Source organism: Hordeum vulgare, chromosome 6H (genome assembly GCF_904849725.1).
Source record: "Hordeum vulgare subsp. vulgare chromosome 6H, MorexV3_pseudomolecules_assembly, whole genome shotgun sequence".
In the NCBI taxonomy this organism is placed as follows: Eukaryota; Viridiplantae; Streptophyta; class Magnoliopsida; order Poales; family Poaceae; genus Hordeum; species Hordeum vulgare.
The window spans coordinates 456145262-456162727 of record NC_058523.1 but is presented as its reverse complement, the minus strand read 5'-3'; positions in this window follow the sequence as shown (position 1 = coordinate 456162727).

The following is a 17466-nucleotide window of genomic DNA, read 5'->3' as shown; positions in this document are numbered from 1 at the left end:
TTCCAGTACCCTGCCGGAGAGGGGAAACCATCTCCGGTGTCCATCTTCATCATCTCGACAAAGGCCATGACGAGGAGGGATTAATTCACCCTCGGGGTTGACGGTATGTACCAGTAGCTATGTGTTAAATCTCTCTCTCTATCTCTATCTCCCTCTCTCTCTCGTGTTCTTGAGATGGCACGATCTTGGTGTATCACGATCCTTGTTAATCTAGTTGGATCATATGATGTTCTTCCCTTGCTACCTTGTTGTGATGAATTGAATCTTTCCCTTTAAGATCTCGTTATGTTGGATTGAATATTTTGGTTTGAGAACACTTAATGTGTGTCTTGCATGCGGATACCTATAGTGACATTGGGGTATTCAAGCGATTCACTTGATATACGTTATGGCATCAACTTGCGGTTTTCAGTGACATTTTGGGATCTATGCATAGGGGTTAATTGCACGTTTGCATATTATGCTTGGCGATAGAAATCTTGGGGTGCTCCTTGAGGTTCTTTGTGTTGGATTGAATATGATAGATCTAAATCTGTTTGATGCATGTCGCATAATTTACTCACGGATACTTGAGGTGACATTGGAGTATCTAGCTGACATTAGGGTTGATTGATATGTATCATGGGTGTTATTCTAGTACGAACTCTAGGGTTGTTTGTGACACTTATAGGAATAGCTCAAAAGATTGATCAGAAAGAATAACTTTGAGGTTGTTCTACTATGTACACCAATTTCATCTTATTGTTCTCCGTTAGGTAGGAACTTTGGAGTGACTCTTTGTTGCACACTGAGGGATGATCATAAGATTCTATTATGTTAGCATTATTGCACTAGTGGAAAACGGGCCTTTAGTCCCGGCTCCAAAGGGCCTTTAGTCCTGGTTTTCCAATCGGGACTGAACAATCGAGACAAAAGGGCGAAACTTTTAGTCCCAGTTGTGTTACAAACCGGTCCTAACGGTGCTCCACGTTGCCGCTTTGGGGCGTTAGGGGGCGGGGCCACCCGAGACTAAAAGGTGGCAACGCGTCAGCAGCTGCTAGGCGCTGTTTTTTTAATGAGGGGTTTAGAGGTTTTTGGAGGGTTTAGGGGTTTCATATTGTGTTACCCCCTTTTCTTTTTGTGTCCATCATCTTTGGTTCCTTATGCTTGTTGTTGTTTTCGGTCGATGTCAACTAGACGATAGCTAACATGTACATATAGCAATGAAGACAACATTACACGACATTGTATTACTCCTCATCATTGTGCATACTAGTTAAAAACCTCTTCATCATTCTAGGTAAAATAGTATAAAAAGATGAACTCCTCATCATTCTGGTTGTTATCATAGTAGCAAATGACAAAGTTATCACAAGGTTAAAACACTAACTACTACTCTCTCCTAGGTGAAAAAGCATAATAAAGGCGAACTCCGACATCTCCGTATTGAAGAACACAGATCAACCTATCTCCAACTTGTGGGATGCGCAAGTATTCTTCTCCAAATGAAATCGTGGATGCTTGTATTGCATTTCTCCATCCTTTGATTTTCAGAGTGTCTTCACTTTAAGATATCCTATATTTACAACACTAATTAATCGGGGTTGGCCGTAAGCTAACAATTTGCAAATCACCGATGGTAAACATCCATTTAGGCACGGTCTGTGGCGGGAGTACATGTTGAAGAACATTAGTAATAATAATATAGTTAGCAAACTAGTTTTTCTTAAGAAAAATGTGTAAAAAAGATGGATTAGTGACGCAATGGTAAAAAAATCTAACAAAGTTGTCTGAAGTGATGTTATAAGGGCTCAACTAGTGCACTAGTGGCACATATCCATGATAAACGTTGCCAGTCTGGTTGTTTTTAGCATGAGAGTCAACATCATGAATAAATGAGATGAGGTGATTTTTCTCCAACCAAGTAAGCTCGTAGCCATAAATGTAGTAGGTCTGATCTGTTATCTTTCGTGTAGTTCTTGTAGCACGAAAATAAGCTAACAATTGAAAATAAAGAAATTTAATCGGGATGGGAACAGATACTTTTCAATAGTTAATATAAATTACCTAACAAATATGTTGACAAAACGCATGTGGAGGTAGAACTGGAATCAAGTCATCCTCCGTATGCACCCAAATTTATATATTATTATCACAAACATCATCATTACTAAGATCGAAGGTAACATTCATGTCCTCATTCAACCCATATGCCTTGCAAAATGCTCTCCAATTACAACAACCAAAATATGTGTGATTTTCATCATTTTTTACCTTGACTACAAAAGTGAATTGATCTGGTCTTAGGTGAGCTATCTTAGGCTCTGTACTGTCCTTCTCTTTGGAATGAATCTTGTCCAGGACAGCAAATCTTGCATGGCAGGGAATGACTAGTCGAGTTGTACAAAAGAAAATTAAAGGTTAACTGAAGAAAAAAAGGCACACGTCATACTTGACTAACAAAAAATACATGCCGTCTTTACATACTGTAAAAATCAGGAAGTCATCCGTCAGCTTGACGTTGAAGGACGTATCGTTGTCTAGGTGAGGATAACGGTCGCATATACCCCTGTCATCCCAGCACAAATGGCACGCAGGGATCCTATCATCATCGGACCACGCCATTTCCTGTGTTCATTATTCTATATAAGATTAAAAATCACAGAATTGTACAAATAAAAACCTATCCTAAAGTCTACAACAACAAAAAAACAAAAATCATGCAATGATGGACCTGCGAGACACTAAGAAGCTCAATTTTTTCTACCAACAATGTCAAAAGCGCTTGTCGTGCAATAGATCTCAAGAGTCAAGAGGCAAAAAGGTTCTCTTTCACTTACAACCAATAATCAACTTAATACATCTCGAATATTATCGAATATAATCTTCAATACATCTCTAGTATAATCTAGTTCACTCGCGGTTCCTGTGGCACCCCGGCTCAGAGGAAACGGTAACGCCCCGTATTCCAGCCCAGGGACATGTCTTCTGGAATACGGCACCGTTGGCATAGAATAAATCAGCTCTTTATTTCTATGGAAAAGGTTACAAGGGTACTTGGATTACATCGCCACGGCGATACTACGCCTTCCTAGGGTAATTCTATGCTAGCAACGGAACAACAACGGTGGTGATCGACTCTACTCCGCAGGGAGTCTGGCTGGAACGCGTATCCTAGCTCGCAACTCGGGATCCTCGACAAGCACGCAATCATGGCATGACCAGCAAACTGGCATGACACGCCAGGTGAGTACTTTGAATGTACCCACAAGCTCACAACAAACATGAGCATTAAGGCAAGACAACATCATAACAATCAAGATTAGGTAAAGATTTATCATCACCAAAGGGATAGTTGAAAATAACTATAGCAGGCTACTCTCACCGTACTCTGGTGACCAACTCATGATCTCACCAAGAACCTTCAACAAATATCCTCAAGACGAACACCAAGACTTGTCACCGGCATGATGCCCAACTGCTACCATACTCAGACGATTTCTTCCATCATTATTATCACTACTATGGTTATGGTTGAACACCTACTGAGGTCTGGACGGGCTGTCCAATACCATGGACGTGGCTATTCGAATAGATTTTTCACTCTGTCGAGGTTGCGCACTTTACCCACACCATGGAGTACCTGGCCTCGTGATCCCATTCGGGTGGACCAGCGCTGCTCCAACGAAACCTTCCTGACCCGTGACTCTCCCATCGTACCACCGGCATTCATCCTCCCCCGGAGTCCTGCCCTGGGTGGCCCTTGTGTCCTCATGACACATGCCACCGTCCTGGCCAAACTAAACTGTCCCAAACGGGGACGGGCCCATACAACTCAACTGGGCTCACGAGGTTATCGTTGCCTACCGGGCCAGGGTAGCCCGCGCGCATAACCTTCCCTTTTTGGTGGTACTGATAAAAGAGCACGCGATCAGACCAATTCAAGGTCGTCCCATACCGGCAAATGTGGTTGCACATATAAGCCAGGACAGGTGATTCTCGATCAACCGACTAATTATCTTATCCCCGAATAATATTTCTGTCATAGGTGACGCTCGGATATCATAGTAATCCAATAACCAATAAGCTGAAGCCACTGCTATTGATTCATATCCACCAACTGCCGGATGAAACCCAAAATAATCATAGACAGTAATCTAGACAGTAATCTTCACTGTCATGGCATCAACCAGTGGGTAAAATACTAGTTACTAACAATCTCGTACTCAACATGGTAGTCACCTATTCAAGAATTTATTCAAACAATGCATAACCTAATCCATACTACAAACAATTATACTTGCAATTAAAGTAATTGGTTGAACTATGATATTGCAATGCAATCATGCAAATGAGGGTTGTGGCTTGCGTGGGGGTCAAGCAACCATCGGGAAGAAGTGCGGAGAGTCCGCGGAATTGACTGTCGGACACAGTTCTCTCTCGGGGGGGCTGCTTATGCGCAAGGGAAAATGGTTATTTTCACTGTGGGAACACATAGTGAAAATGATACCATCATAACGGGATCGACGAGACGAAGACGTGAGCTTTGGAATCACCTCGATCGGAGTTACGGGTAAAAAGATATAAGGGTTTGACTACCAGGGCCTAATCTATAAGAAAAATAATCACTGAGAAGCCCTTGACAGCACGGCCGGTCGCGCACTTAAGTTGAATACGCCTTCCAATGGGGAAGAAAAATTCTCGGTCAAGGCGTCTCCACTTAAAAATGCACGGGCCCGGGTCAACTCCGTTGTCTCACTGACTAGCGGGCCCCGCGGGGAAGTGGGCCCATGTTGACCTCTCTCTCCCCTGCCTCCTTCTTCCTTCACGCGACGGGACAGAGGGAGGGCGAGGCGAGGCGCTCGGCTGGTGATGGCCCGGTCAGCTCCGTCCATCTCCGGCCGTGGCGAGACCAACAGCGGGACCAGGACGAGGCGCCGCATCTGCGTGGACCTTCTACTAGCGTCGGGGAGCAGCACGGAGACTACGTCATGCGATGGCCGCGAGCAGAGGCGGCGATCGAGCAGTGGAGCCGCGACCACGCCTACTCCGGCGTCGAGCAAAGAGGACGAGGAGGTGCGCCAGGGGAGAGGGGGATTCTACTGCGAGTAAAATGGAGAGGGGAAGAGTGTTGCCTTGGCCAAATTTTAAAGGAGGAGGCCAGCGACCATGGCAGCAATGGAGGACAAGGAGGGCTTCGGGAGCTCGGGTGATAGGCTGGGGAGGGTTAAAGAAGAGAGATGAGGGTGATGGTGAGCTCGAGAGGGGCTCGGGGATGGCGGGGAAAGCTCGGTGATGCAACTTTTATTGCCGCCGGGGCGAGCGGATGAGCTCGGCCACTGTGGCATCCTTACCGCCGCACTGGCGCTCCGGGGCACGCGGCAGGGGACGGCGATGTCAGCAGGGGCTCTAGGGAAACAGAGCAGCTCGGGGGGGCTTCGGGAGAGCTCGAGGAGGAAGAAGACAACGGCAGAGGTCACTGTCAAAACAGGGGCGGAGCTCGTCGCGACGTGGCGAGGAAGAAACTTGAGGGGGAGAGGGGTCCAGGAGGAGGAAGGCGTCGCGGTGAAGATCCTAGACATGGCCAGATGTCGAGGGAGAGGAGGAAACGGATGAGTCCGAGGGCTTCACTGCCAGAGCGCGCATATGGCATGCCAAAGGTGTGGTCACCGCGTGAACTGGCGCTCGCGGTGCACCCTGACAGGCCTAATCATGTCGGGAGTGTTGTCCTTCAAAGGAATAGTCCCACATGGTTTAGATGGGAGTGATCACTTGAAGTTTTCTGCAGCAAACTTGTCTGCATAGCTGTGAGCAACAGGAAGGTCATAAGATCCAAGTATGATGTCTGGGAGGTTAAGGGTAGGAAGTACTACAATACTGGGAAGTTTGAGAAGAAAATGACCAATATTTAATAAGGTTGCTTTGCAACTGGCCAATCTGGTCCAGAATACAAATCTTGATGTGTCACTCACATATCAATAGGGATGGAGCTCAAATTTGGAGGAGGCTAGTTATTTTGGCATATGAAGACATTGTATAAATTTCATACCATCTCGATAAACCAAAGTGGTACTTCCTTCACATAGCATCCCACTAGACAGAATCTTAGGAAAATTACAAAGGGGGAATGGTTAGATTGAATGAGCTCAAATTTGGTGGAGAGATGTTTTATAGCTAGGAGAATGTCCTCGTAAAATTTCAGAAATTATGGAGCAAGATAAAGTACAATTGCTTCACAATCCAAAATAATGACCAGAGACAAAGATTTGATGCTGTGGTGACAAAGTTGATGGGGTGATGCTCAAATTTGGTGGAGAGGCATGATTGGAGCCTATTGAGATCATGGCAAAATTTCAACCCGTTTGAATACTCATAGCTAGAACTTGCTTCACAAAGCTTCATGTGGATCAGGAACTTTGGGAATGTGCTAAGAAATATTTACTAGCTAAATGAGGTTGAATTTTTGCACGAGGTAATGATATGGATAGTAAAGAGTGCCCACAAAGTTTGATAGCAAGAAAGCACATATAAAGGTTACTTGCTTCACAACTTGACATCTAGGGCAGAATCAGAAAAGGAATATTGGTGAAATATTTTTGAACATGGCAAGGAAGGATTTTGTCATATCTGAGGAAGTTATGTCCCAAGAAATTTATAAGAATTATTTGGGAATTTTTTGAATGATAGAAATGCGGGTTGCTTCACAACCCAGACCAACAGGGTTATTTCTTTAATAGAAAAAGGAATATTCCCAGGGAAAAGATTATTGGGATTGGCTCTAGATGGAAATCACAAGGTCTTGGGATGGTTTGGAGGTTGGCAAGTCACTACGGAAGAGAAATCAAGGGTGATCCCTTTAGGTTCCAAAATTACCAGGCCAAGAGAAGCAAATCCAGACCAAAATCAAAAGAAAAAAGAAATGAGAAAAATTCGGGGTGTTACAGTTCCTGACTAAACTGATCACCCAAAGAGTTTCCGATGTACTGAGGTGCAAGTGCTGGACACCCACAAAGAGGGTATCATCACAGGATCATAGCTTGGGTGAGATCCGTGAAGAACCTGTGAGGTATTGGAGAACCTGGCGTCCAACACAACCAAGTAGCAACGAACGTTCCCGTCCTCCTCCCTGACATGGCAACGCACCTCCTCCTTGGGGGTTGGTTGCCTTCGTACCAAAAGTGGCCCACACGATCACCACCAAAGAAGCTCCGTGTAGACGACGGGAGCCCGGTTCCTCACCAAGATGCGCGCCCCGGAAGGTAGCATCTCCCAGTGCCAGCCCGGCGCAGCCCAGTCCCGGACATGGCGCCTCTCAAGCAGGTTGTCGCCACCGAGTCGACGACGAGGATGCAGGACAGGCATCGTCAACACCGAGAACAATTTCCACAAGTATTTAAATTCCTACTATTTAATAAAATTTTCACCAAAAAATGAAACAATACATCCACTACATTGAAATACACTTAAATATGAAAATGAGGAAATTTACTATTAGACCGAGGGAGCTGACAAGACATGATTGTTTTTTCCTAATGCCCGAAATATTATCATCATCATACATACGCTTGTTGAGACTTTGGGAAGCCTTAACTAAGCAGCACTAGTCACCAACCCGTGCACCAGCACGGGCTAGTAGTCATTACAAATTTACGCCATATGACTTTGTTATTTGCTTGATGACAAACAAGGCATGATTAGAAAAGGTTGTATTTTGTAGTGCGGTTGACGCATCATTTTCCCCTCTACTCCATGTTTGGTGCTCATCCTAGTGGAAGATACCCACCCAGCATCTACCAGCAAGCCGACTAACTTGACCAATCTTGAAGCATGTCAGGAATCACTCTAGCCTCACAGCAGCTAACTTAAGTTTAGTATTAGGACTTGGACCCAGCTGACCTTGAGTCTTGGTCTTCTTCTTATAGTAACACCAATTTCTCAATTTACTAAAGATAATTTGGCAACAATATAGTGGACACACTCTTGTGGCTACGAGAACTCCTCTTTTTAAGACATATCATCCATACCTTCTGTATCTCCACGTTCACACATGACCAATCCACACAAATCATTGTATATAAGGTATTTCTTGCAACTTTACCTTCACATCTACCAACAATGTTCAGGCAAATTGCGATCCTCCTAACAAAAGGAATGCCAATATTCATAATGAATATGTTGGGACTTGCATATTTAGCCCAGTTTGTAAACAAGTAAACTTCCTAACCAACAATGTTGTTCATGCATCCACATGTTGTCACTAGCAGACATGATGATTTATCTTTATTAGTATTACAGGGAATATATGTATCTGAATGACCTGATTAAAGATGAATTTGTATTGATATGTGAGCACTATAATTGGAACGACATGTTTGTCAGAAATGCAATATAATCTTGTGTGTTGTTAGTTGATGCCTGAGGTTGATGTGTCAGAGTCGGGCAGCAGTGCAGGCGGCCGGCATCGGGGTCGGCGATGTTGGCATCGGCGACCAGAAGGGGGGATAGGATGGGAGGAGGGGATCAGGGGCACTCACAGCAAAGAGGCATCGGCGATGGGGCAGGGCTCGGGGATGGCATCGGGGGCAGCGACGGCGACGGTGTCGGGGCGGCAAAGAGGAGGGGATCAGGGCGGCGCTCACAATGATTAGGTGTCGGCGACAGAGTTGGGGCAAGGCTCGGGGAAGAGATCGAAGCTGCTAAGTCATGCCTTATATACACCATCGTTTAGTCCTAGTTGGTGGCACCAACCGGGACTAAAGGCCCCCCATTTAGTCACGGTCTGAGCCACCAACCGGGACTAAAGGTGAGATTCAGCAACGCAAAGGGCGCGAAACCCAGGCCTTTAGTCCCGATTGGTGGCTCGGACCGGGACTAAAGGGGGTCCTTTAGTATCGGTTGGTTCCACCAACCGGGACGAAAAAGGGGTGCTGCCGCGGCCAAAAGTTCAGTGCCACCACGCTAGTTGAGAGGGGCTCGGAGTGGTTTATAAGCGCCGCTACCGCTGTCACCGCAAGCTCCTCTCTAATTCAGGAAGTACTTGCATATCTCACGTCGTGTTGGGCCTGCTGGTCCCGCGGGCCTGCATCCTCGCCCATGTATAGATGGGTTTCTACTCGTATGCACGTCGTGGTGGCCTACTAGGCAGGTAATTTTTCTGATACTTTAGTTTTCTATTAAATATTTTAACAAAAAAACGTTATGAAAATTCTTTTTAGTTGATATTTTTGATTCTTTTTAGTTCAATCTTTTTAATCAATGTTTTACTTGATTCTTTTTAGTTCATTCTCTTTAGGTGATTCTTTTTAGTTCATTCTTTTTAACAAATAAATATTTTGATAATTTTAGTTAAAAATTTTAGTTGATTCTTTTTAGTTAATGTTTTTTTGATTCTTTTTAGTTCATTATTTTTAGTTAATATATTAGTTGATTCTTTTTAGTTCATTCTTTTTAACAAATAAATACTTTGATAATTTCAGTTAATATTTTTTTGATTATTTTTAGTTCATTCTTTTAAACAAATCAATACTTTGATAATTTTAGTTAATATTATTCTGATTCTTTTTAGTTCATTGTTTTTGCTATTAGTTTATTCTTTAAGCTAAATAACCCTGAAATTGAAAAGCACTACAAATGAACTCTGAAAATTTTGAAAGTTGGCATGGTATAACCGTTTCACCCACATATCATGTGCTAAAAAGTTGAGAGGGTTACGGCAAAAACTGGATGCACTTTGTATGCGAAATGGACAATCTCTTTCGAAGTATTAGGGTTTTGGACAAAACTCATCTGTTACAAAGGGATTTCATGTTTTGAACTTATTTCAACTCCAGACTTTTTGTGCGTTCAACAGGCACCATTCAAAGCCACATCATCAATTTTCAACGCTTTCTAACTTTATTTGGTATTTTCATGCATTTACTGTTTTTAAGCTAAATGACCCTAAATTGAAAAGCACTACAAATGAACTCTGAAAGGGTTGAAAGTTGGCATGGTATCATCATTTCACCCACATGACATGTGCTAAAAAGTTGATAGGGTTACGGCAAAAACTGGATGCACTTCGTGTATAAAATGGACAATCTCTTTGGAAGTATCACGGTTTCGGACGAAAACTCATCTTTTACAAAGGGATTTCAATTTTTTGAACTTATTTAAACTCCAGACTTTTTGTGCATTCAACATGCACCATTCAAAGCCACATCATCAATTTTCAACCCTTTCTGACTTCATTTGGTATTTTTCATTGAGGAATGCACATAGCTTCACAATGGTTAATCGAACATTTTTCGGTAGAATCCCCCTCAATGCAACCGGAAGCAGTAGTGTCAAATCACGTGGCAGTCATGAGACTTTAGGTTCTGGAACTTTTTCTCTGCCATATTTCTTATTCCCTTTATATTGGACGAGAAGCCAAGCAGGACCTTCATACTGAACAGGCATCCACAGAAGATTTCCTTCTTTTCTTCGGTAAGAGCGTAGCTGGCAGGACCTTCATACTACTTTGAATGCATGTCGTCTTTTTTATGCACATGTTGTTGGTCCTCTCGTGCCTCCGGTGTATCTTTTTCCTTCCCATGCATGCCCAAGAAGCCTAGCGGGTTCATGCAAACATTCTTCGTCACGTGCATCACGTCGATTGCAGAGTGGACCTCTAGGTCTTTCCAATAGGGTAGGTCCCAAAATATAGATTTCTTCATCCACATGGGTGCGCGTCCCTCAGCGTCATTCGGAACAAATTGTCCTCCAAGACCCTTTCCAAAGATTACTTATAAATCATTGACCATATCAAGTATGTGATCACCAGTACGGAGGGTGGGCTTGTTCGGGTGATCTGCCTCACCTTCAAAGGATTAATGCTATCTGCACTTAAACCAAACCATACGTTCCTTGTGTCACCTGCAAAGTCCCCCCACCTTCTCTTGAGTTTTCTCCACTACGACCCATCAGCGGGTGATCTCAACTTCCCGTCTTTCTTACGGTCTTCCTTGTGCCATCTCATCAACTTGGCATGCTCTTCGTTTCTGAACAAACATTGCAACTGTGGTATTATAGGAGCATGCCACATCACCTTTGCAGGAACCCTTTTCCTGGGGCGCTCGCCCTCAACATCACCAGGGTCATCTCGTATGATCATATACTGCAATGCACCGCATACCGGGCATGCGTTCAAATCCTCGTGCTCACCGCGGTAGAGGATGTAGTCATTAGGGCATGCATGTATCTTCTGCACCTCCAATCCTGGAGGGCACAGAACCTTCTTTGCTTCGTACGTACTGTCAGGCAATTTTTTATCCTTTGGAAGCTTCTTCTTCATTATTTTCAGTAGATTCCCAAATCCCTTGTCAGATAAACCATTCTCGGCCTTCCATTGCAGCAATTCCAGTGTGGTACCGAGCTTTGTCTTGCCATCTTCGCAATTTGGGTACAACCCTTTTTTGTGATCCTCTAACATGCGCTCGAACTCCAACTTCTCCCTTTCACTTTCGGATTCTCTCTGTGCATGGACAATGACCCGGCGAAGATCATCATCGGGCACATCATCTGGTGCCTCTTGATCTTCAGCTTGCCCCGTTATAGTATCATCGTATTTAGGGAACATAGGATCCGGATAGTTGTCATCGTCCTGTTCTTCTTCATTGTCTTCCATCATAACCCCTCTTTCTCCGTGCTTGGTCCAAACATAATAGCAGGGCGTGACACCCTTCTCAAGCAGGTGGACGTCGAGGGTTTTCGGGGAAGAGTAATCCTTCGTATTCTCACAGTTAACACATGGATAGTACATAAAACCATTCTGATTGGTTGTCTCGGTCACACCGAGAAAATTACGCAAACCCATAATGTACTCTGAAGTGCGTCGTTCACCATACATGTGTCACACCCTGTTTTTCATTCCCAGTTTTCTGTGTTGCAAAAATCAGAGCTTGTTAAAACTTTTTCAAATAATGTTGTGAGTGCAATGTCAACCCTTGTTTGAATATATGCTTGCTTGTGTGATGACTCAAACCCATAAAAAAACCTATTATTTTGCTCTCATCAAAAACCCTTTTTCTATTGCATCAAGATCATCTTCATCATGTTGGGATGCACTACTAGCTCATGAAGCCAAGTGTCACTTCCAACTAAAGTTGGTGATCTGATCTTATTGTCATCTTCATTCATTAAAAACACTATTTGGTGATTTAAAATATTATTTTTCTATTTTATATCTATGTCTATTTCTAAGGCCAGTAATGATATTTCCACAAGGAAAATTACCTTCCTGCCTTAGAAAATTCTGAGAAAATTCATGGAAGCTCAGAAGGACATATATTTTCCATACATAAGATTTTCAACCCTATTTTATATTAATATTATTTGAGTAAAACCCTGAAAACCATTTCTGTCTGTTTTGGCTTTTTGAGATGTTTCCAAAGGAAAGTATCTCAATAAATTCCCATAAAATTACAGGAGCCCTCCCAAACCATATTAGGTGCTCACCTAAAATCTCACCTTGATCCAAGGTGGGTAAGTGCACTTAGAGAGCCCAAAACCCTCTCTGTCCAGAGTAGAGTTGGAACAACTCTACATTGCAAAGTTTCTCCAATGGAGCTGAAACTTTGCAGAGGTGTTTAACACCCCAAATAAGGACTCCACACCAAAAATGGGATTTGTGAGACTCTGTTTGACCACACTTCGTTTGTAAAGGACAGTATTGGTCACTTTGAGACTTTTTCAAGTTTGCAAAGCCAAACTTGTCCAATGGAGCTCATATTTGGTAGAACCCCATGTTTTTACCCCAAGACCAAACCTGTTAAGTTCCATCTACAGTGGTGGGGTGGAAGCACCTCAAGTCACTGTCGAACACCTACTGACAGGAAGGTAAAAACCTTCCTAGCCACTGTTTTACCCAATGTCAAGGCTCCAAACTTGGTGGGTTAGAGCACCAGAACACCCTGAGCACCCAGTCAACCAGCCCCTCCCCAATTCCAAGCACAAGAGACAAGGACTCCATTCTAAGCTACAAGTCAGCACTGGCTACACTAGTGTTCCTTGCTCCCTTGACCAGCTCGAGCTCCCACTAAACCACAGCAGCTAGGTACACTCCCAGCAACCCTCAGGACATGGTGGACACGTCCCAAGTGCCCCAGAGCGAGCCAGCATGCCGTGGCATGCCAAAACTGCGCTCTGGACGCGCTGCAGAGACCCACCACAATGGGACCGACGCTCCGGCCGGTCCCAGCCTCCCCAGTAGTGTCCAAACACTCCCCCGACAACCCCTCAGTGCAAAGCTACCCCAGGGACCCTCTCCCCCTCGCGCAAGAGCTCAGGCGACGCGTGCCCGTGCACGCCCGACGCGGCCGAGCATGCACGGTCGCTGCAGTTCGTCCCCACTCACTTTCCCTCTGCGGCCGTTGCATCAGGAGGCCCTAAACCACGTCCCGAACCCGTGGTTTCGCGGCCAGCACCTCACTGTGCTTGCACGCGTACACCGGTGAGCCACCGGCGTGCCCGAGTCGGGTCACCGTCGTTGGCCTATAAATAGACCCCCCCCCCCCCGGCACTCCAGCACCCTCCAAGCAGCTTCAGCACCACCAGTAGGCACTCCCTAGCCGCCCAATCGAGCTCGCAGAGCCCCGGTGCTCGAGATCAACCGAGGCCCCTCCGCCTCGGAGCTCCGGTCGATCTCCGGCTACACGTCGGCTCCTGCGCTGCCCGACCCCCCATTACACTCCCCTCGACACCAGGAACATTTCCCCTAACTCTCCCGAGCAAATCCATACCCCTAGCCCCTAGTTCAACACGAACCCGAAACCCTTCCGCCACGAGCACCTCGTCGCCGGTAACCCAGACCACCTCCGGTGACGTCCCAACCACGAGCAGGTAAGCGGAGGCACGAGGAACCCGTTCCCGTTCCTAGCTAGGCCTGAGGACAACGGCAGCCTCGCCGGCGTCCATCTCCACCTCTCTGGCCAGAGGTAGGAGAAGGACCCGACAGGTGGAGCCCACCTGTCGGTGTCCCGGGGCAGCCAGCCCGCGCAGCCGCTGACGCTGACCCCAGGGGCCCGCAGGTTAGGTTTGAACCTGGCCCGCGCGTGCCTGGTGGCCAGGCCTGCTGGCTGGGCCGGCTGGATTTTTTTCCCTGGCCTTTTTCTTTTGTTTTATTCCAGCAAACTAAATGATTTTTATAAAAAGATTTAGCCAGTAGAAAAATATAATTCTTCCACCAGTATTTTTCTAAAAATGAGTAGTATTTGATTCTGTTATAGTTGACATTTATCAATAACAGAAACTATTTTGGTATAATAAAATGATATTAAAAAGCACTTGTTTGCTTCTGTTTGCTTTTAAATAAATGTGTTTAGCTAATAAAACAGTAGGGAACATTTTTCAAAATAATAACCTGAATTTATTCAAGCCTTGCAACATTTTTAAAAGCACTTTGTGGACTGTTTTAGTAAAAGCTAGTATTTATTTATTCCTTTCTCAACGGTAGAATTACCGAGTGACGGAGGATCCGGAGCGGAAGACCTCGAAGAACCCGGATACCTAGCTGACCAAGGCAAGCATGCCCTTTTGCCATGACTTAAGTAAATAAAATGATGCATGCTAGAATAACAAGTATTTTCCGTTGCATGTAATCACGATGCCGGTTCATCACCGATGTGATGATACCAAAGGCTTCTTCGAAGCCCTTGCATTATAGTAGTGATGTTCACATAGCTCCTCGGAGCACAAACATGATGAGCTTGATCTTACCATCTACGAGGATCTTGCTACTTTCATGTTGACTAGTAGAGTATTATCACTTCATTGAGCTTGACCGTGAAGGTCACGATATTATCATGATGACAAGTAATGTTAAGGCATATCATGTGGACAAGTAATTATATAAGTGCATTTTATCATGAGCATAATGATGAGTTAAATAAAGAGTTTATGAAAACCCCGTCGGGTGCCACTAATGCCCGAGGGTGATGATGAGTTGGTGATCACTTTTGGTGAAGTGATGCACCGGTGATTTTGGTGTGAGTATGGTTTCGGAAATGGATTAGATTTATGATGTGTCGACCGTCCCAACCTTACCCAGTACGACCACGATACCCCTTTATGGGACGGGGCTTTGTTGAATACTCTGGTCGGTGCTAGCAAAGAGCCACATTACTAGTGGCGGGAGTGATCGGTGTCACTCTCGTGATGGGGTCGTGCCAGGTAGGACGACTATGCCATTATTATGAGTTCCAGGCACACCGTTGGTCCCTGCATGGTTGTTACAGTCCAGACTCGGTGCTCGTAAGACGTACAACATGTGGGCTGGGTACCAATCGAGTGGATCTCGTTGTCTAGTATCGTCAGGGGAAAGATGATGATCGGATACTTACCTCGGGTATATGTGATATACCGCGAGTCGTGGATGACACGGAAGTATTCTGTTTCTCGTGGGTCCAACGTACTACCTCTGCAGAGTGTAAACTATTCGAATAGCCGTGTCCACGGTCAAGCACAGGTGGGTGGTGCTGCTTAAACTACGTCCTGAGTTTCCGCATAAACCAAGTGTGTGTGTGTGTGGTGTAAAAAGGTGTTTTCTATAATCATGCTAATCATAGTAATATGATCAAGTTTGGTGACTTGACATATAGGGTAAACCCGGATGGTTTAACCCTCATTGATACCTTGAGATTATGACAAGTCCGATGACTTGGCCTTTAGGGTGAACCCGGTGTGTTCAACCCTTTACGGATATGTCAATATCTGTAACCTGTTCTTCAAAAGTAATTCTTTAACCTGATGCATACACATGATCATCCCACCCAGATGAGTTACACTAAAGATGCATGTAGATGTCATTCATTACCTTTTATGTCATGGGCTGTTTGCGAGTACATTCAAAGTACTCATTGGCTTGCCACTGGTTATGTTATTGACCAGACATGGAAGGACCGGAGTTTGGCGATGAGTACGCCGTCGGAGACGTACCTGCGATCTAGGACGCTTCCAAGTCAAAATGCCTGTCGGTGTAGGCTTGATGGCATGGGCACCGCTTAGCCCTTACGAGTTTCCGCTACTCGATGTATCCCTTTTATTTGGCTTTAGTCCTTGCTCTTAAACCCGACCTTCTGGTCAGTTGATGTAATAATTTGGTACTTGGATGTAAGACTCTATCATTCTGTATCTGTGTTCAGTGAACATTGATCCTTGGGGTCATTGGGCACGGCGAACTCGACTTGCTAGTCGGGATCCCCACAACATCCATTGGCGGTCCATATGTATTATGAAATTAAGTATATCAAAAACCATTGCACAACATCATGAATAGAGAAATGACCAAATTAATACAAGTTCATCATCACATTAGTGATCAAATGTTATTACTGCCAAAATAAATACATAAAGTTCATATATAGTTCTCATAAAACAACATACAACTATTTAAAACATCTAAATGCAACAATAAATGTGATCAAAATCGCAACTAAGGTAGCAATTTACCCAACAGCATAATGATACCAAGCCTCTTTATCAATGGTATATTTTCTAATATTCCTAATCTTCAAGCACATTGCATCCATCTTCAACCACATTGCATCCATAATGATCTTGTGATCATCGACGACATCGGCAACATGCAACTCCAATTCCATATTCTTCTCCTCAATTATTTTCAATTTTTTATTCAAGTAATTGTTTTCTTTTTCAACTAAATTTTACCTCGCGACAAGAGGATCAGTTGGAATTTCCGGTTCACATACCTCCTAGATAAAAACAGCCATGCCACGTTGGTTGGCATAATTGTCATAAACACTAAATGAAACAAATACTTATAAAAGAAAATATACCACGTCTGAATCATAGGCCGGACGAGGGTCGACGTGGGTGGATACCAAAACCATCACATGATGACGAGATGATGTATATATTTCTCGCACCTCGTTTGTTACCCCAAGTGGAAGGTTAAGATGTAGTCAGCAGCAAGTTTTCCGTCACACAGGAACTGTAAGGTTTATCGAACCAGGAGGACTCCTAAGATCAACAAGTAGGTGTCTTCCACCCTGGCGCTAGCAGAAGACGTGGACCTCCACACACACACTAATAACTTTGCTCCCAATGAGTACAGAGAGTTCTTCAATCTCTCCGGCCTTGTAGTTGGCAAAGGATCAAAACACAAGCGGGAATAGTAATGGTGATTGCAACGGGAAACTAAATGAAAGCGGAAAATGATGGAGGTGTAAACAATGATGGTGATATGGACCGGAGCCACATGATGTTCACTAGTGATGTCTCTCTCCCAAAAGACGATAAACAACTATGCTTGGGTAAACAAATCACAATTGGGCAATTGACATAATTATGAATTCACCGCAATGCTAATTATGCTACTTGATAGTTAGAGGTTCAATAGTAATGGGCAGTACGCCAAGACAAGTAGACCGTTTATTCATGAGCATCTACTTACTAATCATCCACCTTGAGATATTTATCCAGAACATCTCGTCGGTATTAAGTTGCGAG